Here is a 23,191-nt window from a genome sequence, read left to right on the forward strand (position 1 = left end):
CACATTTGGTTCAACTGTTTCATTGGTTCACGAGGCCTCGATTTTGCCATCACTACCGAACAGGAGACAAGCAAGGGCAGGAACACGAGAATCAGAACAGACATCTAACACGGAGGAACTCAAACAACGATCTGACAAACAAGAGACGAAAGACAGGGCGTTAAATAGGCTGTTGGAATGAGCTGCACCTGCCGCTGATCAGACAATCAGCGGCAACACCCACATGAAACAATCAACATGACGTAACATGAATACAGCTGGAGACGGTGCATTCATGAACCGTGACAGAGTGCAGTTAACTCTCACCTGCTGCTTCCTTTCTGTCAAAAAAGAACCATACCATTTAATAATGAAGGGGTTCACTTCCATCTGCTGTAGTCTACTTTACATTATCTATGAAAGAATACAATTAAATGCAGAACTAAAATCCATAAATAATAAACGAATATAACCTGATGGATTTTCCAAGTGCTTTAAGATGGAATGTACAGTTGTAATTAAAGCATCATCAGTAGCCTACCCCTGCCATTATTATAGGCAAATTGGTACGGGCTAAAAGATGCTGTACCTCACTCCTTAATTTACTAACCATTATACGCTCTAAAGACTTCATCACTATAGATGTCAACGCTACTGGTCTATAGTCATCATTTTGCTGTGGGCATGATTTTTTGGGCAACAGAATGACAATTGATGTCTTCCAGATAGTTGGAATAATACATGTATCCACAGAAAAATTTAAATAGGGGGCACCAAGCCGGAGTTAGCTCATCCGAGAATGTTTTCAAAATAAAAGATGAAATTCCATCAGGTCCACTAGCCTTATTACTATTCAGCTTTTTAAAAACTGCAGTGACATCTTTCGGGTTAATTATTATTCTGTCCTTTGTTGGGTCACATGGTATTGACATAGATAGCTCTTTGCAGCAGGTCACATTTGTTTCACAATTCAAGTCAAAACGTTTATAAAAGATGTTAAGATCATTAGCCTCATTCAAGTCATTCTCCATATTTAATTCCCTCATACTAGATTTCGTATTAGTCATATCTTTCACCGTGTCCCACAATTTTTTGGGGTTATTCGTTAAAAAGGCTTCCCTAACTCGTTTACTGTGTTCCTCTCGCGCCCTCTTCAGTTCCCTCCTCAGGACTTTTTGTATTGATCTCAGTTCCATCAAATCATTATTCCGAAATGCTTGCTTTTTCTTCTTGATCAGATGTTTAATTTCAGGTGTTATGTAGTCTTTGTTATTAGGATATATAATAATCGTCTTTTAGTGTCAGTTTTTAGTGTCATTTTAGTGTCAACACAAAAATGGATGTAGCCCGTTATTGTTTCCACAATATTGTCGATATCATTGCCCCGATAAAAGACATCCCAATCTGTGGCCAGAAAGCATCCACTCAGCTTCTCCTTACTCTCATCCTGGAACACACTGACAATTTTTGTGACGGGTTTGCTTTTTTTAATGGCATACTTAAAAGTGGGGATCAGGTGGATGATGTTATGATCCGAGTTCGAGAGGGGGGGTTTAATTCTATCTAACAGATAGATAGATGTTTTATTATAAATTCAACTTCTTACAAGGAGATTTTGTGATTCAGTTTGCTGTGTGAAAACAACAACAACATTTGTATGATCTGGAAAAAAAATGTAATAAAGGATCACAGTGATACTGTTACTCTGAACTGGTCTGTTGTGATTGTAGTGAGAAACTCTGATGTACTATGTGTTCTCAGAAGTAAAAGGCTACTGAGAGCAGGCATTTCACCTCACACATACAGTAGACTGGCAATAGTTGAAATTTTAATGAGTATATGTGTGTGTTTAGGGGAAAGGTGTTAATGCACATGAGGTATGTTTCCCCAGAGAACAGTGAGTGAGGCTGAAACCAATGCTGATTGGACAGAACAGTTCTTGTGGGAAATACAGCGCTGTTGGTCAGCGCTCTCTCTTAGCTCGACATGATCCCAACACAAGTCATAAGAGAGATCAGAGGAGAACGAAGAAACAATGAGATAATAAACCATGAGACGAGCTATAGAAAGACTATAAAACAAGCATGAGGAGCAAGAAAAGTAAAGAAAATGGAACAAATAGAGCCGAGCACCATGAATGAGCAGACAGCGGAAAACCCAGCCATCCTGGCGAAGTGGTTGCAAAAGAGGAGAAACAGAGATGACAAAGAGAAGGAGGAAATAAACAAGCAGGTTGAAGCCGAGGAACATGCTGTTCATGAAGAAATGGAGGAGAAGAATGACACCACTGAGGCAGTTACAGAGAAACACAAGCAGGCTAGAGTCCATTCAGCCTTCTCTTTGGTGAGGAGTCAGATCAGGGCACAGGCTGCATTGGATGGTCAGCACATGGACATACTGGATGTTGTAAACCAAATCACCAGGGAACTAGAAAAGAACAAGAAAGAACAAGAAGAAGCTGCACCAACAGTTGAGAACAGCTCATCTGAGGAGAACGCAGTAGCCCAGAAAGACACTATAGAAGAGCAGATGACAGAAAAAGGAGAACATAGTAAGGAAAGAGGAGAAGAGTTATGTGCAGCCTTGTTGGAGGAGATATTGTTGAACTTGGAGTCATTAAAGAAGGATTTGAGTGAGGAGCTAGCTCAGCTTCGTGGTGAGATGCAAAGCTACACAGACCAGGTGCTCTGTGGCCTGGAGACTCGCCTATCTAACTTACTCAGAATTCAAGCGCTGGCTCGCACAACTCCCTCTGAACTTCCAAGAAAAAACACAGTCGAATCCATGGAGACCAAGAAGCAAAGACCTCCCAGCATGCCTCCTCTGGGGACATCTAGAAGACTCAACTGCACAATGACCACTATCACCTCTAAAACTTCCCTACCTCTGTCCCTGGGGCCTCGCTCCAATTCAGAGCCGCTGGGGGGCTGGGGGGCTAAGAACGCCACCAGCAATGTTACTCAGATGTTGCTGAGGAGAGACGAGGCGACTGTTCATCCTCCTGGGCTGTTGCCTCCTGCTCTACTTTCTGCACAGAAAGGCAAGAAGGCTTTACAAAGCAGGACTCGCATTGGTAAGCCAACATGCTGGTGAGGTCTGCCATCCAAGCATACACTATTGTTCATTGGAAAAGATCTTTAGAATGCCATCAGGGGAGGAACCAACTTTCAGAATCAACAATAAAGATCGCAAGATAAGATTGTTAAATATGAATAGCTGCAAAGAGAGCTGAGGAGCAGAAGTGTTCTCTTCTGTGCTATTTTGTGTTGTTTGTCCATTAAACTATTGAAGACCTCCAAGAAAAATCCTACCAAAGTCCTCTCAGAAAAAAAAAGACACACCAAGGTGAATAATATGTATAATGACAAAATATACAGAATGAACTACAAATACATTTTTCAATCCATTTATAGATTTATAACCTAGGTGCTATAGTTTAACAATAATGATTTTGTTATTGAATAAATATAAATATAGAAATATAAATCTCACTAATTAAAAATATCTCTTTCAGGATACTATGTATTGTAATTTGTTTTGTCCAACTGTATTAATCAAATGTACATGCAGGTGCAATTTGCAATACGATTGCAAATGTAACTGGTGATATGTTATTTTTTATTTTGGTTATTGTGTTTATGATTTTAGAGGTTGAATCAAAAAGGTGATTTTATAAAAACGTGTCAATTCAGATTTATTGTTTATTTTTTTACATTTGATTTGTGCATGTCATTATTGACATGGCATAGGATATAAATAATTATATATGCAATAATATTGTCTGTAAAAAAAAGAATGCTAGAATTTCATTCATTTGTATTATAATTAATTTTTGTTTACAGTTCTACTAAAACTTATAATGTGGTAATTGCATGCATATAGGTTTTAAAAAATATATATGCATTTCAAGTACAAAGCTTCTCTCCTAGAAAATCACTATATCAGATTAAATCACAGGACATCGTAATAAATAATTTTCAGCAGAAGCCTATTATCACGCATAGCCTACAGTAGTCGTGAACGCACACAGGTTTAACACAAAACAAAAACACACTCAAGAAAATAAAAAACAACAGACCTAGAACAAAAGGCATATATATTGTTATACAAAGTCGGATTACTGCATATTAAAACATTGATTTAATACTTTCCTTTTCCTTGACGCATCTTTTGCCACATGTACATCCCTCTGCAATATTTAAGAATGCAAATATAATATTATTATTGTAACATCATCAGAAAGGCAGTCATATCTGACAGACTGACAAACCAAACCTGAAAATACAACTTGATTTTCCACAAAGCATTCTCCACAACATTCCATAAAGAGATTGTTCAATCATGACATATGCTGGTAGCGACACCTGCCGGTAAAATCAATTTAATAATTTATATATATATATATATATATATATATATATATATATATATATATATATATATATATATATATATATATATATATATATATATATATATATATATATATAATTTTATTTTTAATTATCATTTTAATTAATAAACTTTGTATATTCTTATATGTAGCGAATAGTAGGCTATGTTACTTGCGGTAAAAAAGGTCTTCGCAGGATTGAACAGCGCATGCGCACGGCGCGCGTCCCCGTTTGATGACAGCTGTGAGGCTGTGGCTGTTGCTAAAGGGAGGAGAAAATCTCACGACGGATGGCTTTTTATCTCGTTCATTCGCAGCTAGAACCTTTGGAGTACTGAAACGAGAACTTAACTGTAAAACCCACGCATAACACTCGCGACTGAATTCAGTACTTCACACCCAGCCGTCAAATTAGTCGGTAAGTCTTTTGTAATTCTGGCTCGGGCTGCTTAATGTGTCACTTTAGCGAACTGAGCGTTAACGTTAGCTGATTGTTGGCCTGCTTGTCTCGGTCATGTTGTCACCTTTTGTTTTTAATCCCGTTTGTTACCAAATTAAGCTTTTAGGAACATATTTCGGTTTCTTGGCATATTGTTACATGACTGTAGATTTCAATACACTACTAAGCGAGGTATTTCATTTATTGTTGTGCTATAAAACACGATGATTCTTCGCTGTTGGCCGCTGACACACCGACTCTTGCAGCTTTTGTTGTTGTCATGCACTTCTCAATGACAGTCATGCTCGTGTGATAAAGCCAGATGCAGTGTGTTATTTGAGAGGTTAATGCCCATAGAGGTTTGTATAATTTCCTTTCAACGTGAATTGCACTCGGATATGCAGCCAATTTTGTTCTGGAACTCCCAATTAGAGAGATATTAGATATTTCCCATAACGATAGAAATATGCGCGAAAAGCTCTTTTCTGTGATAGATGTCAAGTGCTTAGCTTTGCGTACGTTACAGTATTTGACACTGTTTTTGCTGCAGATCTCCAAACTCAAGGGTTTGCATACTGGTCACTTATTTCCCAAAATAATATATTGTCTGGAAATATATGACATAACTATCCCTAAAGGTAGGTTTAGTTTGCAAATTTTCATACAATGCAAATTTGGTGTTTTTTTAAAATGATTAAATGAAATGATAAAATAAAAACATCCATAATTTAAGAACATACGATAAAATAAAGATAAAAAAGAAAGGAAATTTAATAACAGGAGTGCCAACGTGATTCAACTGAAGATCATTAGCATTACATGTTGGTCTTTGGGTCTAGATTTTATTGTGAGCAATTAATCTGTACATATGTTTCTTTTCTTTTCTTTTTTTTGAATGCTGTGATGTTTAATTAAAATGTCATAACTCAAATTCTCTCAGGTCACATTTGCAGATCTTCTCCACTCATATAGTCCACTTAAACGCTGCCCTTTCACATTCTACTGCAACGTTGCATTAATTTTTAGTTCATCGTAAAATTCAATCAACAACTAATGGATGGAATAAAGTCCTGGACCCATTTTATTATTATTATTATATATATTTTTGATAATCCGTTTCACTTAGATGTTTCTCAAAACATCTAAGCAAATTGTTGCTACTTCTGTTACATTGTTACTTTAACCGCATATGAAAATTATCCCAAAATAAGCCAAAGCATTAAGCTTTGCATTAAGCTAAATTTTTTTTTTTTTTTTAAATCCCATTGGTGTTAGACTAAATAAGCACTGGAATGCTGTGATTGGACATAAATAAGAGCATATTCAAAATACATTTGAAACAGGCTTTGTGTAATTTGGGAAGCTGCGATCCATACGAGCTCTCTTGCTCAAACACACATAGTCTCAGAAAAGCCTGTCTTGTTTCTCTTAGAAGTCTGCCAAGTCCTAGAGCGCTCTTGTTTTCTAATCACTCAGCTGTGTGGCTGGCACAGGATGGACTGCTTTTCTGATCCAGTTCATCCCCCAACTGTTCGGATGTTCTCATGTAGCCTCATAATGAGGGCATGAAGCTCCTCCCATGGCATCTCCTCAACAAATGCCAAAGCTGTGACATTAGGTCAGTAATGCTCTTTCAGTAGTATACTGGAGTTTAATTGATGCAGTAACTATTTAGTGGTGCTCTGCTCATGTCTCTACACCTTTTTTCTTTTCTAGTATAGTGAAAGCTTAGTAAGGAAGTTTCATAATGCCAATTTGCTCCTAACTCAACCAAATGTTCTGGATTTGTTGGAGTGCCATGTACCGACATACCATTTCAGCTTTAATGGATGTTCTGTATTTTTAACAGACTTCAGTTTTGTGTCATGCGACTGTGTCAGTGTACAAACTGTTGCCAGGATCTGCTGTGAGGTGATGCTGAGGTCAAGCAGGATGTGTTTCCAGCTGGGTCAGGAGTTAGGAAGTGTGAATCTCCTGATAGTATGTGTGTGCGATAATGTGCACAAGAGAGAGTGCGCTGACACATATAGTAATGTCAGAGTGGCCCTTGGCATATTTTTCTTGGCACTCTGCTGTTGGTATTTAGTAAAACTTAGTAAATGGGAAATTCTTGAACATTTTGTGCATGTAAACATACTAGAATGTGCTTCATCCTCTCTTGAGATTCCACGGTAGTTTGTTCCGTATAGGGCAGTGGTTCCAGAATGGATTCATTTCATTTCTGATGACTTTAAATATTAAAAAATCTTGCAGTTGCAGATACGGCAAGAATTATTTTCATATAGCTGATAGCCAGTAAATAATAATCAGGGCTCGACATTAAAGCTTGTCTGCTTGTCTGGGACAAGTGGATTTTGTGAAGGGACAAGTGAAAGAGAATTTGTGATCAAAATTTTAATAACAAACAATAACTAGGGCAGCACCGAAACTTTGGCATGAACGATTCTAATTTTATCACTTTCAGTGTAAATGGTGACTAATAACGGATAATGTATTGACAATATTAAGGTCGCATCAGTTGAGGCTCGTGCAGTGTGTCTGACTCATGGAGAAATCAACACTATAATATATATGTGTATATACAGCACACACAAAGAAACAAACCTGAACAATACTGCGGTAGAAAAAATAAAAATATTCTATATAATATATGCAACATCACACAACCAGGAGTGATGTTTTCCCGAATTTCAGATCGATTGCAAATGTGATATTGATTTTATACAGCTTTACTTAATTAAACAACTAATATTAACTGACTTACATTTTAGACACATTATGGATCGTTTTTCCTCTATTTCGCTAAAGAAAATAGTTGTAAGCAAAGCCACGGCAGAACAGTCACGCATCTCCGAGCAACACACAACAGTCTTTCGTTACTAAATGATTCATTTTTGAACGAGTCAATGATTCAGTGAGCCATTTATAAAAATGGTTACTTGCTTTATTTATTGAATGAATCAGGCGTTTGAACGAATCGGTTGAATCAATGATTCACTCATTAAAACAGTGACTTGCCACCACCTACTGGTGGTTTAATTTCATATTTAAAAGTATCATTGCATTTTTCCAACGTTTCATATTTCTATGTCAAAAAAGTAAAACATTAATCTAATAACATTATTTATGCATTTGGACAGATAAGGGATATGCCGGTATCAAATTTTCCTGTTGCGGTTAATTGATAATGCTTTAATCACGGTATACGGTATTATCACGGTATTGGAATTAGGGCTGTCGCGATAACCGCAACATTTTAAATATCGCGCTATTGACAAGCAAACCGCAGAAGAAAGATAGCAACCACAGAAACCGCGGCAACCGCAGTGTTCAGGTTTTTTTTTTGTTTTTTTTTTTGAGGCTGTGGCCTTATTGTTTTTTTTTCAATTTGTCACTGTGCATTCAATGTTAAATACATTAATGATACAATATGGTTACGACTGTAATTTTCTCACGAGCCGTTGTAGCTTTATGGTGCTTCGTTTGTTTTGAATAGGCCGGCTGAAACGATGGGAGACGCTCGATCTCGTCCCAAAACCTAATGTCACGTCGCCAGTTTGGGAAAATGTTGGCTTTCAACCCAATGAAAAGGACGAGCCAGCGAATATAGATGAGCCGATATGCAAAATGTGCTGCAAAAAAGGTTCCTGTGATGCGGCAATACATCTAATTTGAGGTCATCGGGACATTCTAACGCTTATCGGGAAAAGCGCTTAACGTGGTTTAATGTACCAATACAGTGATATTAACAGACCAAACTCACTAAACATCATATTAATAAAGTATATTATCTACAAAAAATCAGATGATCCCTGAATATGAATTTAACGTGTTTAATAACACGTTAAGCCTTTTCCTCTTATAGAAAAACAGAAAAACAACGTGTTATTAAACGCGTTGAAATCTTATTCAGGATTCATCTGTTTTTTTTTTTTTTTCTTTGTACATCGTATACTACTTTATTAGTATAATGTTTAGTGAGTTTGGTTTTTAAAAATCACTGTCTTAGTACATTAAGCCACATTAAGCGTTTTCTTATAACGGTTTTCTATGGGAGGAAAAGGCTAACGTGTTATTAAACGAGTTGCATTCATATTCAGGGATCATCTGATTTTTTATAGATAGTATACTTTATTAGTATGATTTTTAGTGAGTTTGGTCTGTTAATATCACTGTCTTAGTACATTAAGCCATGTTAAGCGTTTTCGAGTGTCCCCTGTCATCCAGCGCAGCTGCCCCCTCAAGCATCAGATCACCGAGCAACATCAAAAAAGAACAGCTGAGACCGGCCGACAGTTTGGAGTAGCTGAAGCCTTTGCGAAATCTGTAAAATACAGCCGTGACGGACAACCTCCGCGTCAGTGCCCATACCCAAGAGAGCAAGAGCAGATAACGAGCTTACACATGCTATCTGCTTGAGGAGTGCATCAACTCCAACGCGAATCTACTGTCCTGGTGGGCCAGTGGTGGCGCGATAATCAGTCTAGATTTCCGCTGCTGTCCAAAGTCGTGTAATACATGTTAGAACTCTTTGATTTCTTAAAAAAAATGTATTGGAAAACGCATGTTCTTGTTGCTGTTTGGCATTTAACAATAAACAAAAATGTTTTAAAACGTGTCTCTCTGTCAGTTAAAAAAGCAACAATATATGCTACATATCTCAACGATAGAGCTTTGTATGCACCAAAATCAGGATAAATTAGGTATTTAAAAAAAAAAAAAAAAAAAAATTGGCGGTAACACCGCATATCGCGCTATTGAGCCACCCATAATAACCGCAGGGGAAATTTCTTAACCGCGACAGCCCTAATTGGAATTTTGTTTAAAAAACTGGTCATAATACAGTATTACATGTTACATATCTTTTTTTCTTATAACCAAAATAACTAAACATTTAAAACAATAAAGCAATACAGAAAAATATATAAAAGTTTAATGTTTTAAACATTAAAGTGCAAAAGAACTATAAAGACCTATAGGTATCACTTTACAATAAGACCTTATTAGTTAACCTTAGTTAATGCATTAACATTCAAGGCAAGGCAAGGCAAGTTTATTTATATAGCACATTTCGTACACAATGTTAATTCAAAGTGCTTTACATAAAAGAAAGTAAAAGAAAATCATAAAGAAAAATAATCACGAAAATAAAACAAGCAATTTAAGAACTTGAAAAATGAAAATTATTAAAAAATTGACTTAAAATGAATTTAAGACATAAAATACAGTGCAATACATTATATAGTGTAATCAGATCGGACATCGCATAGTGCTCATTCATTAAGTGCACAGCTAAACAATGAGCAATAGCAAATTCTGAATAATTTGTAATGTATATTTATTCACGGTATTTAGAAGTGCCCACAATAACAATATTGTGCATATTAATCACCGCAATATATCGCATTACCGAATACCGGCACATGTCTAGGACAGATGGAGTTTGTTGATACTGATTTCATTTGAATAGTAACAACCATATAGTGTCGTATTATTCTAATTTAATTTATTGATCAAATGTAAGAATCAATGTAATGCAAAAATCTAAAAGTAAAAAGTAATACCCGATAGAGCAATGATGAGACTTCTTCAGAATAAATTATATTTGTGCCAAAAAAACAAGTAACTTTTGTACTCTGACAAGTGATTGATTGATTTACTTGTCCGAAGGAAAAGCTCATGTCAAAGCTAAATGTTGAACCCTGACTATAATAATAATAATAATAATAATAATAATTGTGTGTGTGTGTGTGTGTGTGTATATATATATATATATATATTGCATGAACATTGGATGAACCATGGCTGTGTTTTTATGTCATCATTTATGACTTTATGCCTATGCTTTCTGTGGAAATTTTGAAGAATGGTGGTAACCAAACATGAGTTTGATGACTATTGAATTCCAAAGAGGGGGGAAAAAAACTCATACAAAAAAAATGAAAGTCATACAGGTTTGGAATGACGTTAGGCTTAATAAATGACAGAATTTTCATTTTTTGAAAACTGTGCCTTTTTAATGCTTGAACACACACGCAGGCATTAGTTAAAAACTTCTCAAAAGGTAAATGGGTGCCGTAAGATATTGCAATCAATTTAAATTAATACTAAATTGAACTAGTCTTGAATTATTGGAAGCAATAACCCACAGTTAAATATCTAGCCAACTAAATATCTGATATTGGTTAATTAATTTAAATCTCTTATATTGGGCGATAACAGTTGTGGTCATGTTATTTGTATCTCTGTTTTGATAGATAATATAGAAATATCTATTCCTGTCTATTGCCTTGATGGTCATTTAAAAACCTGATTTTTATATTGCATTTCTGTGTGCCAACTTCAAACAAATATTGAAACATAAGGGCCTTTCACACCGCGGGAACCTTTTCATTTGTACCAGAATTAATTGTGGAAATACCCACTTTTGTGCGTTTTTTTTGCACTGCCAGATCTGGGTGCAATTTTAGTACCAGACTGCCTTTTTCGAAGACCAAATTAGCTCCTACTCCGGAGCAGGGTCTAACCATCACAACTGGTACGATCCATGACATAAGTAGACATTGATTGGTCAGACATGTTTGAAAATGCCCTCACCTGCCATGATTTAAAACGCAGTGTAAACATTGTGTAAACTTATTTTGCAAATATGATGAACAGTGATGAATGGGCAGACGCTGAAGTGCAAAAAATTTTGCACTGCCAGTTGTCATTGGAGATTCCTTCTTTCCTTTCAGTCGCTCTACGTATACGTCGTCATTCCATGTCCATTATTGTGAAACCCTCGAGACACAAAAAAAACACAGCTCCGATAAAAGCATCCTCCATCCTCCTGTTGTTAACGTTGTTCTTTGTTAACGTTGTTGAATGCCGTGCACAAATAACGGTCGCCGTGATTTTGCCAAGTAAGACATGTTCCTGGATCAACTTCTTCTGATGATCCTGGATCAACATTATTGTCCCAAAAATATAGACTTAACCCAATCCCTACCCCTAAACCTAACCCTACCCATAATTGTTTCCTAAAATCAGTGGGAAATGATAGCTGATTAACAAGGGTGTAGAAGCACCTAAACCTGATAGTAAGCCTAAACAGATATTTTCTCAATTCTGATTGGTTGATTGGAATGTTGTACTTGGTGAAATCACGCTCGCTCACAAATGACATTGCTTTTGACTGACTTACGTCACTCCCTAGTACACACTTTTCGGTGCAAATGCAACCTTTAAAATGGTACTGGGAAATAGCTTGCGCAAAATTACCCCAGTACTGTACATTTTGTTCTGGAACTAAAGCAGTGCGAAAGGCACTATAATAGTCTTGGGTGAGAGGAATGTTTGTCGTACTTATATAGATATATATATATATACATTTTTTGTTTGTTTTTGTTTTGTTTTATAATTGTGATTGGTCATTTAATTTTTGGCAATTATGCTATTCCATCAGCAGTCAATTCATCTGAGGTTTCATATTGCCTCCATATATTGGCATAAATGTGTTTCTTAGACCCAAGATGTTCAGTGACTTTGTTGTGAAATTTCAAAGATGACTGATGCTAAGCTGTGCATGTGGTTGTTATTTTATCTCAGGATTCTTGCAGAGGACCTCAAACTTGTTTGGTGAACTATTTCTGTAAACCACAGAGATACAGTTTCACATTGTCTAAAGAGAGCAGAAAGCATCCTGGTTTGGAGACATTTCCGTGCAGTACTCCCACACCCTCCTGTGAGCCTGGCTGTTGTAATGAAATGGATTTCTCAGAAAGACTTCGTGTTGGTTATGGGATTTTCAGTGGTCAGTCAGATGCCAGTGGAAGCAGAAAAATGCAGATCTGAACAAACTGAAAGGGCTTTCAGTATGGCCAAGTTATATCTCTTTGCATGCACATTTATGTATTTGTAAATGGAAATGTGGTTGGGATGCCTGGCCACAGAGAAATCATCCCACTCCTCATCACATCCCCAGCTAGTTACATTAGCTGCCCTCATTCGTCAGATGTTGTCTCTTTGTGTTCGTAATGGCCAGTAAACATTGATATTTCCACTCAGGATTTCTCTTCTGCTCAGTTACTAGTACATCCACAATGCTGTCCATTACAAAGTTAGATGACATTCACTGCTAAATGGAGTGTGTGGGTAGTTTCTCTCATGAGTGGTCAGGTCTGGTGCATTGTAAACACGTGAAAGTGCCTGATGTGGCATTCGAGCTGTGATTTCATATCTCACACAGCTCCAACTCTGCTGTGTTTTAAGGGCACTGAGAGCTCTGCCTCAACCAGATACAAAGAGGAAGAAGAAATGAAAAACGGATCCTTGTTAAGGCACCTAACCTGAAAGTTACACGCAACTCACACAGAGTGTTTCCGGTCAGTCTGTCTTAAAACAAAATTGCTTTCACTACCAGTGGTAATCTTGTCAATATAATTACTGATGAAAATGTTCCTTAACCAAGTGTTTTTTTGTTGTTGTTTTTTTGGTCGTAACAGAATGTACTACTTTGTAAATACAACTGTATACTCTTTGTAATGCTAATATTTCAGGAGCTCAGGTTTCCTCAAAAGTTTGAAATTTTTGTTTTACATTTTCATGCTTTACATTTTTTTTTTCAGCAAGGACACAATAACTGTCAAACGTGCCAGGAAAGGCATTCATGATGTTGATGTTACAAAATATTTACATTTAAAATAAATGTTCTTTTAATTTTTTTTTCTATTCATCAAAAATCTAAAAAAATGTATCACGGTTTCCACAAATAGTATTAAAGTATTTATATGCAATTTTAATTTCATGTTCACTGCACAACTGTTTTCAACACTAATAATAATAAATGAGCAGCAAATCAGCATATTAAAATGATTTCTGAAGGATCACGTGACACTCAAATAATGCAGAAAATTCAGCTTTGCCATCATAAGAATTAATTACATTTTAAAATATATTAAAATAGAAAAAAACTGTTATTATAAATAGTAATAATTTAGACAGTTTTGAGTTTAACAAGTTGAGAAAGGTTGATGCTGTTAGATAGGTCTAATGCAGTATTAATGCACACTGTTTTGTAATCAGAACTCTGTGTGCACTTGAGTGCTGTCAGCTTGCTTAATGCAGACATGCTCATTATTAAAATGAAAGGGAGTTCAATCATTTCAATAAGAAGAAAATAGGGTAGCCTATGGGAAACGAATAACAAGGAAACAGTAACTGTAACAGCATTGTACTGTACTTGTCATATCAGCAAGTACCAAAAAACAGAACGTATTGATTGTTGTGCTTGGCCTCCTAAAAATTGTATCTGCACATCCCTACTTTAAAGCCCTGGACTATATTCTTGAAGACACTTAATAAAAGAGAAATCTTGTTCTCTTGCATAAGAATACACTAAGCAGTAAGCACATATCCATCACTCTCTCCTCTCCCTCTTATAGTAAGTCTGCTCCACCTCCTCAAACGCAGCTCTTCAGAATAAAGGAACTGAAAAAAGGACCTTCCTCCTGTTCCCAATGCTTTAGGAAAGTGTTTTTTTGTCATTGTTGCTAAAAACAGCATCGACTGCAGTCCAAATCTGGAAAAAAGTGGAAGTAGACTGATCTCTCGGTTTTAGTTGCTTGTGTATTTATTGCTGCTGATATTGGCAGTCAGTGTGGCTTTTACCATCCCTTAGCCTGTTTTTTTTTTTTTTTTTTTGTATAAGAAACATTTATTTTTTTATATAGATCCATCGATGTTCTGTTGATCTTTTTGATCTCCTTGAACTTTCCAGTTCAAGTTGGGGGTTCGGTGCCTTGCTCAAGGGCACCTCAGTCGTGGTATTGAGGGTGGTGAGAGAATTGTACATGCACTCCCCCCACCCACAATTCCTGCCGGCCCGGGACTCGAACCCACAACCCTTCGATTGGGAGTCTGATTCTCTAACCACCAGGCCACGACTTCCCACTTTATATGGTAATTGCTATTATTAAAGTTTCATACACATCAAAATCTCCAGTGTTGAAATCCCAGTGTTAAGGACTTTCAGAGTAAAGAGTTAATGTTGTGCTGTTGAATTTCAAATGATTAACACTAGCTAGTGTAAACAGCCCCCTCTTGTGGTGTGAAAACGGAGCGTAACCCTCATTAACACTGTTGAGTGTTATTAGACACATCCGGGACATTTTCTCGTGTGCGAGCCTGACCTGTCTGAAATATTTTTCAAGACGCCATTTTCTTTGCTCGCAATGCGAAGTGCATAAGGAAGTAAAACAGCGAAATAAAGTTTTTAGTCTTACTTACAAATGTTTTGTAATATATCGTTTTATAACGATATTTATGTGCTGTATGCGCCTAAATGTTTCTCAGAGACATTTCCTTTCACTCGCGAAGAGGAACAGACAAGGACTTTTTTTCAAAACGGGAAAATCCGAAAGTAAGTTAAGTGTTTTTATCTCATTTAAAATATGTATTTTATAGCATCACATTGATTTAAGGTGATATTTATGTGGTGTACACTCCTAAACCTTTTCTCAGAGCGATATTTCCTTTCACCAGCCATTCGAAGTAGACAGGGAAGTTGGTTTTAACAAGGAAAACACCGACAGTTAACTTAAGTAGTAACAGTTAAGTGTTTTACCTCATTTACGATATGTATTTTATAAGATAATATTTCTATATGACAATATTTATTTGCTCCGCACACCTGAACAAGCCTAACTTAACCGTTTCTCACAGATTTGAATTGCTATGAAGTGCGCAGATGCGGAGGTCACTGGGAAACACCAGAAGTAAGTTAACCATTTTAAACGTTACCTAATTTAAAATGTGTTTTATAACATCATGTTATTTATAGTGATATCTAACGTATCTGCTGTAATGTTACACTCCTAAACTTTTTCTCAGAGATATTTTCTTTCACTCGCGATGCTCTGGAGCAGATGGGGAAATTGGTCTTAACAAGGAAAACACCAAAAGTAAGTGTTTTATTTATTTTACGATATGTGTTTTATAAAATAATATCACTTTATGACGATAGTTATATGTTGTGCATTTCAAAATGATCCGAAACATTTTAACAGATGAAATCTGAAAGTGAAAGGAAATGCCAGAAGTTTTTTTTTAACGTTACCTCATTTATAATACAGTATGTAACGCGTCATAATGTCAAATCAAACCACTGCAAAACTGCTCAAATATAAATGGCAATATAAGTAAATTGTTCTTGTGTGTCTCATGACCAATTTTTGTGATTTCATTAAGCATGAATTGAGTTTTCATGTTGGATTTGAGTGCATTAATTTGAAAATAACACTTTTCAGTAAACTCAAACTCTCTTCATCATATATATTACACGTTTGGACCGTTATTTATGTGCTGTCCCTTTTATGTGCATTCATTTTAATAGGAGTCATCCAACCTCAACGCAGAGAGATCAGTATGCACTTGGAATTGTGACTTTGTCTCTGTCATTAGAAGACCCATTTTCTATTAAGACTGACTTTCTTTTTACAAAATACATTTACAGTGAATTAAAATTATTTTCCTTAAAGGGATAGTTCAACCAAAAATACAAGTTAAAGGGTTCGTTCATCCAACAAATAAAATTGGCTTGTGATTTGTTCACCCTTAAGGCAACCTCAGTGTATATGACTTTCTTCTTTTAGATGAATCCAATCTGAGTTTTATTAAAAATGATCCTGGCACTTACGAGATTTATAATGGCAGTGGGTGGGAGTTTCTGTTCAACAGTCCAAAAGAAGTACAATAAAATGTATCCACCCCTAATGACGTGACATGACATTCAGCCAAGTATGATGTCCCATACTTAGAATTCGTGCTCTGCATTTAACCCATCCAAAGTGCACACACACACACACCGTGAACACACACCCGGAGCAGTGGGCATCATTTACGCTGTGGCGCCCGGGGAGCAGTTGGGGGTTCGGTGCCTTGCTCAAGGGCAGCTCAGTCGTGGTATTGAGGTAGTAATAAACAGTGCCTCACACGGCTACGGGGGGGTAAATAAAGGCCTCATGTAGCGAATCAATGCGTTTTTTTTTTTTGCTCCATCCTCCGCTCTTCAGTGTTCGTCACTTCTCACCATGCATGTGCTTCGTCGACATCCTTACGTCTTCCGCCCAGAAGGGCTTCTGCATACAACACTTAGTTCAAGCTAGAGAAACATTTTATTATGGAATGATGCACTTTATTTCACTTCTTTTGGACTGTTCAACAGAAACACCCACCCACTGCAATTATAAAGCTTGGAAGAGCCAGGACATTTTTAATAAAACTCTGTCTGGATTGGGAGTGGTCCCATGTATTTCGTCTGTAGATTTTTCAAAAAAATAATGTTTTGTGTTCCTCAGAAGACAGAAGGTCATACAGGTTTAGAACCACATGAGGATAAACACATGACAGAATCTTCAGTTTTGGGTGAACTATTGTTGTATTGCAATTCATACTTGTATTTGACATTTCACCTGATAATAGTTTTGATAAATGGTTTTTCAATTTTACAGGGGAAGGTGTGTGATGCTGCAAATAGGAGTGGATCTTGCTTGGCTGAAAACTGCTGAGAAACGCATCTTGTCCTGCTGAAAAAAAAGAAGTTTAGAGAAGACAAAAAGACTATTCTCTCCAAGGAGGTCCAAACACCATCACAGACTTTGATTAGTGAGCATTAACATGTATTCTGCATTTATGGTAATGAATGGAATGGTGTTTTTTAACCTGATAAATGTCAGCAATATAAATCTTATGACATTAAGAGTACATATGGACCAAATAAGAATGTTTTTTGTGTCTTTGTTTTGACATTTGGATGTTTAATTGTTTTAAGACCATGTTCTTTACATTGATTATTATTATTTTTTTTTAATTTTGAATTGTTTTGAATTGAAACATTCAAAATGAAGACATTTTGGTGCAGGAAAAAAATTACAATGTTTTAATAAAATAAATATATGTAAACATTTTATTGTTTTGTGGGTTTATTTTTTCATATATTTTCACCTGAACATTGGGGCAGTGTTGACCAGTTAATCCATGAGTGTTAACTTTGAACACCAACTTTGGTGTTCTCATCATCCATTCTGGTGTTAATATTTTACACCTTAAGAGTTTGTTGGTTAACACTGTCAGAGTGTTAATAATGTTAACTCTTTCAAAAGTGTTAATTTAACACTTTACCAGTGATTCCCATATATACTATGGGCAAGTGTTAATTTTAACTCTGAGGGAGTTAAATCCACTCTTTAAAATTTGCTGTGTATGTTCACCAAAGCTGAATTTATTTGGTGAAAAATACAGTAAAATCAGAAACATTGCAAAATATTATTACAATTTAAAATAACTGTTTCTTATTTAATATCCTGAAATGATAAAGTCAGTTATAAACAACAACATTAATTTACAATAGAAGTTACTTTTGTAACTTGTCTAAATATCTGTAAATATATTTGTAAGAAAAAAATATATTACTAGCCCCTAACTTTGAATGTTTGTGTACATTAATATGATAACAGATGACCAAGCAACGTTTAGGTAAGTAGAAAAGGCCTAGTGGTTATTTGATTTGTTTCATAGTTTTTCTTTTGTAAGCTTATTTAATGTTTACTCAGTGTGACCTAGCTCATCCCTGCAGTATTTATAAGCTTATTGACACACAAAGCTCGAAAGCCATTACAACTAACTTAAATTCTCAGAAATTAAGAAGAAAGTAAGTTAATAGATGTCTTTTCCCTCTGCCCCCAAGGCTAAATCTTCACATACTACTGCATTCAGCCACAAAAAAACAACCACAAAAAGTGAGCACAGTGATGTGCTTTATTTGGCAGGATGACGAGATTGAGCCAATTCAGGATTGAGTGGTACAAGAAGCCTCAGCGGATGTACTGATATTCTGCTGTATGTTTGTGGGCTGCTGTACGGATGCTCAGTGGTCCGGGCTCCATCAAGGGCATCTCTGGGCTGCTCTACGTCCCACATTCTCCTGCGTAACCCATGCTTAAAGACCTCTTTGTGCCTGAGGAACAATCCAAGAAATTATTTTTTTGCATTTCCTCTAGTTTGAATGTTTGCTTGTGAACATTAATACTTGTGTGTGTGAGTGAGAGCGAGAGTAAATGGGTGTGTGTTTTCTGTTTGACTGTATGCCTCCTTTATGTGAGAAAGCAAAGGCGACCTAATGCGATTTGCAAATGATTTTTTTGGCCATTCATAAAACAGAAAGTGTCTGTCAGGTCAGGGTAGTCCAGGCTTTGTAAATGAGTTACAGCTGCAATATGCACAGTGTTTCTCAACCAAGCTGATCAGTTTTTGTTCTTCACACTCTGTGAAGTTTATGCCATCTATTCATACATTCGGTTTAAATTTTGGGTTTATGTATAATTTTTTGTTGCCAATAATAAATGAATTATTGGAATGAATTTAGATTTTCATCTAGCCTAATATTTATATTTGAACAAATAATTAACAAAAATAACACTGATTGATATACACATATCAGGGCTCCAAACTGCGACTAAAACGGTCGCATTTGCGACCATAAATATTAAAATGCGAGTGAAGTTTTTGCTGAGGTCGCCACTGGCGACTAGACCTATGTATTTACATGCTATCTCTTAAAAAAATTGCATGTAATGCCTTTTTTCCTGATTGTTTTGCATTCACATCTTTTGTTATGTTCGCGCATTGAGAGAATGCGCATCGAAGTTTTAGTGGGAAAAATAGTTTTAAACAGTCCTCATCTGCCGCGCAGCAGCGCTGACACACACCTGATAAATGCGCGAGAGAGAGAAATGATGGAGACTTGAAGAGAAAGTGCAGAAAAACAGCGTCTATTTCGTTCATAACTTGAACAAACTACAACAGGTAAAGCTGTCATCTGTGTGGAAATTGGTAATATCGTTAACAGTTCTCGTTTATAATCATAAGGCTTCTTCTTAAGATCTTAGCTGTGTTCTGTTAATGCATGAACTTCATTATTTGAAGTGCACTTGCCGTCCAGTAATCGCAAAAAGCTTTGTGTTTTTTTACTTTTTAATTTACAAAGTATCAGCTTTAAAATTATTCCAAATTCATAACAAAATTCAAACAATAAATACAGTTTTGGTGCTCTTTAAAGGGCCGTTCACATATCGCGCCTAAAAACGCGTGGAAAACGCTAGGCGCGCCGCTTTCTGATTTTTTTCCAAAAGCCTTCGGGCTCTTGCAACCATGACCTGCTCTCTGCATGAAGACACGTAAATTTCAGCAAAGGATAGATGAATTTGCAGCACTAAAAATCGCTTGCAGTAGCTCTGCTACTAAATTTATTTAAAAATGGCTATCCATATACAGCTATGATCAGCTGTTCCTTCATCTTGGCATCTTGGCTGAGCTTTCAACGTTGGTACTTGAGCGCGCAAAAGACGCGACATGTGAACGGCCCATAAGGCCGGCGACACACTGGATGCGTGGCGCAAGCGTCTCAGCCGCGTGGCGTGTCAGTTTTTAATTCGGCTCCCATGTTAACAGGTTAGAGCTTGCAGACTGCCTGCCTGAGTCGCTTGTCTCAGGCGCGGCTCGAGCCGCGCGGAAAACGCCTGCATGCTAGAAATAGAACCGACGCCTATTTTTACCGCGACACGCGCGCGTGTTGGAAGCGTTTCCAGGCAAAATATAATAGGAAAATGTGTTTTTATGTCATTTTGTACACAAATACATATGAATTCATGATATTTTGATATTTGAAAGTCTATAGGTTGGCATAAATTCAGAGATAAATGTAATTTAAAAAATAAATAAATAATTATCGATTTTCAAATATTGCACCTGTCAAACATAATCTATTTAGCCGTCAATACTTTTGACGGTGTCCTTTATCAGTAAGCGTAGGTGTAGGTGTGTAAAAAAAAAGTTGATATTGTTGTCATGAAGACAAGAGCCTGGTCTGTCAACTGTCTCCCTCTACAGCAGCAGCGCGCCAGCGCCGCGCCAGGCACGCTTCTGGTGTGTAAAGACACACAGAATCCGCCACGCTTCTGGGACGCTTCAGACACGCGACGCTCACGCCACGCAGCCAGTGTGTCACCGGCCTAAAATGCGGCAGGCGCGATCGCGAGTAGTGCCTCAGTTCAAGCAGCACGTGAACCTATCATACCTTGCTCTTTACTACTACTAGAGTACATAATGAACATGAATTAACATCAAAAGGTAGGCTATTTTATAAGAGATTCTACAGTAAAACACTTTCAAACTGCGGAAAACGTGTAAAGCTTGTAAACATTGCAACGTTATATTAACCTCAGTAACCTTTCGGTGTCAATAAGCTCATCAGTCAGCTAGAAAAATAACTATAAAGAGGAGCATTTTGCTATATTTATGAGCTATTGAAATTTAATATTTTTTTCTTAACCTGTTGTCTACATGATTCAACTCCTCCTATAAAATTTAATTTTAATAATTAAGAAAAACAGACTGAAAGTGTGAAAGACATGCACTCTTAAAAATAAAGGAGCTTAAAAGGTTCTTCACAGAACAATTTGGTTCCACAAAAAACCATTCAGTCAAAGGCTCTTTGAAGAACAATCTCTTTCTGACCTTTTCATAATCTGTTATTGTCTTCAAATGTTAAAGGTTCTTTATGAAACCATTTAGACAGGAAAAAAGGTTCTTCTATGGCAGGGGTGGGCAATTAATTTTGACAAGGGGCCACATGAGAAACCTGAATCGTGTCAGAGGGCCACACCAACAATAACACTTAATTCTGCTCAGCTTTCTTCCATTGTACAATTCCCTTAATTATATATTATGAATAGCTGGTACTGGTAATCAGTAGAATAAAACTAAAATAAAATTCTGTTCATATTAGGCTAAGTGAAATTGTGGTGCGTAGGTCAAATAAAACAAAAACAATCACTGAATCAGTGCAATTTAATTTGAACTTGTTAATCTTCAAAAACAAAGAATAACAAAAGGTTTATAGAAATGTATAAACACAGCAACTTGTAATGTTTTCCTCCTCATTTTACCTTTTCAGTACAATTAACACAGTCAGTTCTGGGCTTAAACAAGGGCAACATGTTTATAGACATGTAATAAATTGTAATGTTTTCTTCCTCATTTTACCTTTTCAGTACAATTAACACAGTCAGTTCTGGGCTTAAACAAGGGCAGCATGTTTATAGACATGTAATAAATTGTAATGTTTTCCTCCTCATTTTATCCTTTCAGTGAGAATAATCCAGTCTGTTCTGGGCTTGAACAAGGGCACTGAAATCTGGCTGCATGTCTGAGGTGGCTATACGAAGGACAGCTGAGAGGTGGTCATCAGTGATAGAAGATCTGTGTTTGGATTTGTTGAACTTCATCACTGAGAATGTCTGTTCACATACATAAGTAGATCCAAAGAGGACTAGAATCCTCTGAGCATGCCTCCTCAGGTGTGGGAAGTTCTCTTCTTTGAGGGAGGCATAAAAGTCCAGCAGTGAGGCTGACCTGAAGTGCTCTGCCAGAAGTGTGTCAGACTGCAGGTCAATCAGTTCCATTCTGATTGGGTCCCAGACACTTTTCAGTACCTTGCCTAGGCTGAGCCACCTGACAGGGCAGTGGTAGCTGATGTCACCATGTTCTATCTCATTTTCCTCCAAAAGAGCAACAAATTGTCTGTGATTTAATGCTCTCGCTCTGATGAAGTTAACTGTTTTAGTTACTGCATCAACAACATGGTTCATCTTTTACACTGTCTTACACAACACTTCCTGGTGGATAATACAATGCAAAAATGTCAATTTCTGCACAGGATTAAGTTCTGTCACTTTATCCTGCATTCTCTTTAAAAGACCGACATTTTTCCCAGTCAGATTTGGACAACCATCTGTTGTCACACCTGCCAGATTCTCCCATTTCAGTCCTAACTTGTCCAAACATTCATTTACCTCTTTGAATAAGTCATTACCAGTGGTTGTCCCTTTCATTGACTGCATGGATGCCAGCTCCTCCGTGACTTGAAAGTCTGCAGTCATTCCACGTAAGAAGATGAGAAGCTGAGTGGTATCACGCACATCGCAGCTCTCGTCCAAAGCCAGAGAAAAACAGTCAAAGTCTGCAGCTCTGTTCTTCAGCTGAAGCTCCAAGTTTCCACCGATGTCCTCAACCCGCCTCGTCACAGTGCGTCGGGAGAGTGAGATGTTCTCAAACGCGTCCTTTTTCTCCGGGCACATCAGTGCAACCGAGTCCAATAAGCACTCCTTAATAAACTCTCCGTCCGAAAATGCCTTACTTTTTCTGGCGATTTTGTGAGAAATGACATAACTTGTCCTAACGGCTGCTTCTCTGGTGGTGTAAAGTTTTGTAAAAAGTCCTTGTTGAGTGTGCAGTTTTGCTAGCAACGCATCAGACACACTTGCGCGCTCTTTTTCAGACAG

At 36.9% G+C, this 23,191-nt stretch overlaps 1 protein-coding gene across 7 annotated transcripts in view; it reads left to right on the forward strand.

Annotated features, from left to right (window-relative positions):
* The first annotated feature begins 4,593 nt into the window (after positions 1 to 4,593).
* The window catches only part of LOC132114428 (GTPase-activating protein and VPS9 domain-containing protein 1-like), a 53,347-nt gene continuing 34,749 nt past the window's right edge, over positions 4,594 to 23,191 (forward strand). For 5 of the 7 annotated variants that reach the window (XM_059522536.1, XM_059522535.1, XM_059522538.1 and 2 more), the window contains exon 1: positions 4,595 to 4,790. The gene's annotated coding sequence lies outside the window, so the exon portion shown is untranslated. Of the gene's footprint in view, positions 4,791 to 23,191 lie in introns of all 7 variants that reach the window. The other 2 variants (XM_059522534.1, XM_059522537.1) reach the window with 1 other exon arrangement.

Source organism: Carassius carassius, chromosome 34, assembly GCF_963082965.1.
Source record: "Carassius carassius chromosome 34, fCarCar2.1, whole genome shotgun sequence".
NCBI classification, from domain to species: Eukaryota; Metazoa; Chordata; class Actinopteri; order Cypriniformes; family Cyprinidae; genus Carassius; species Carassius carassius.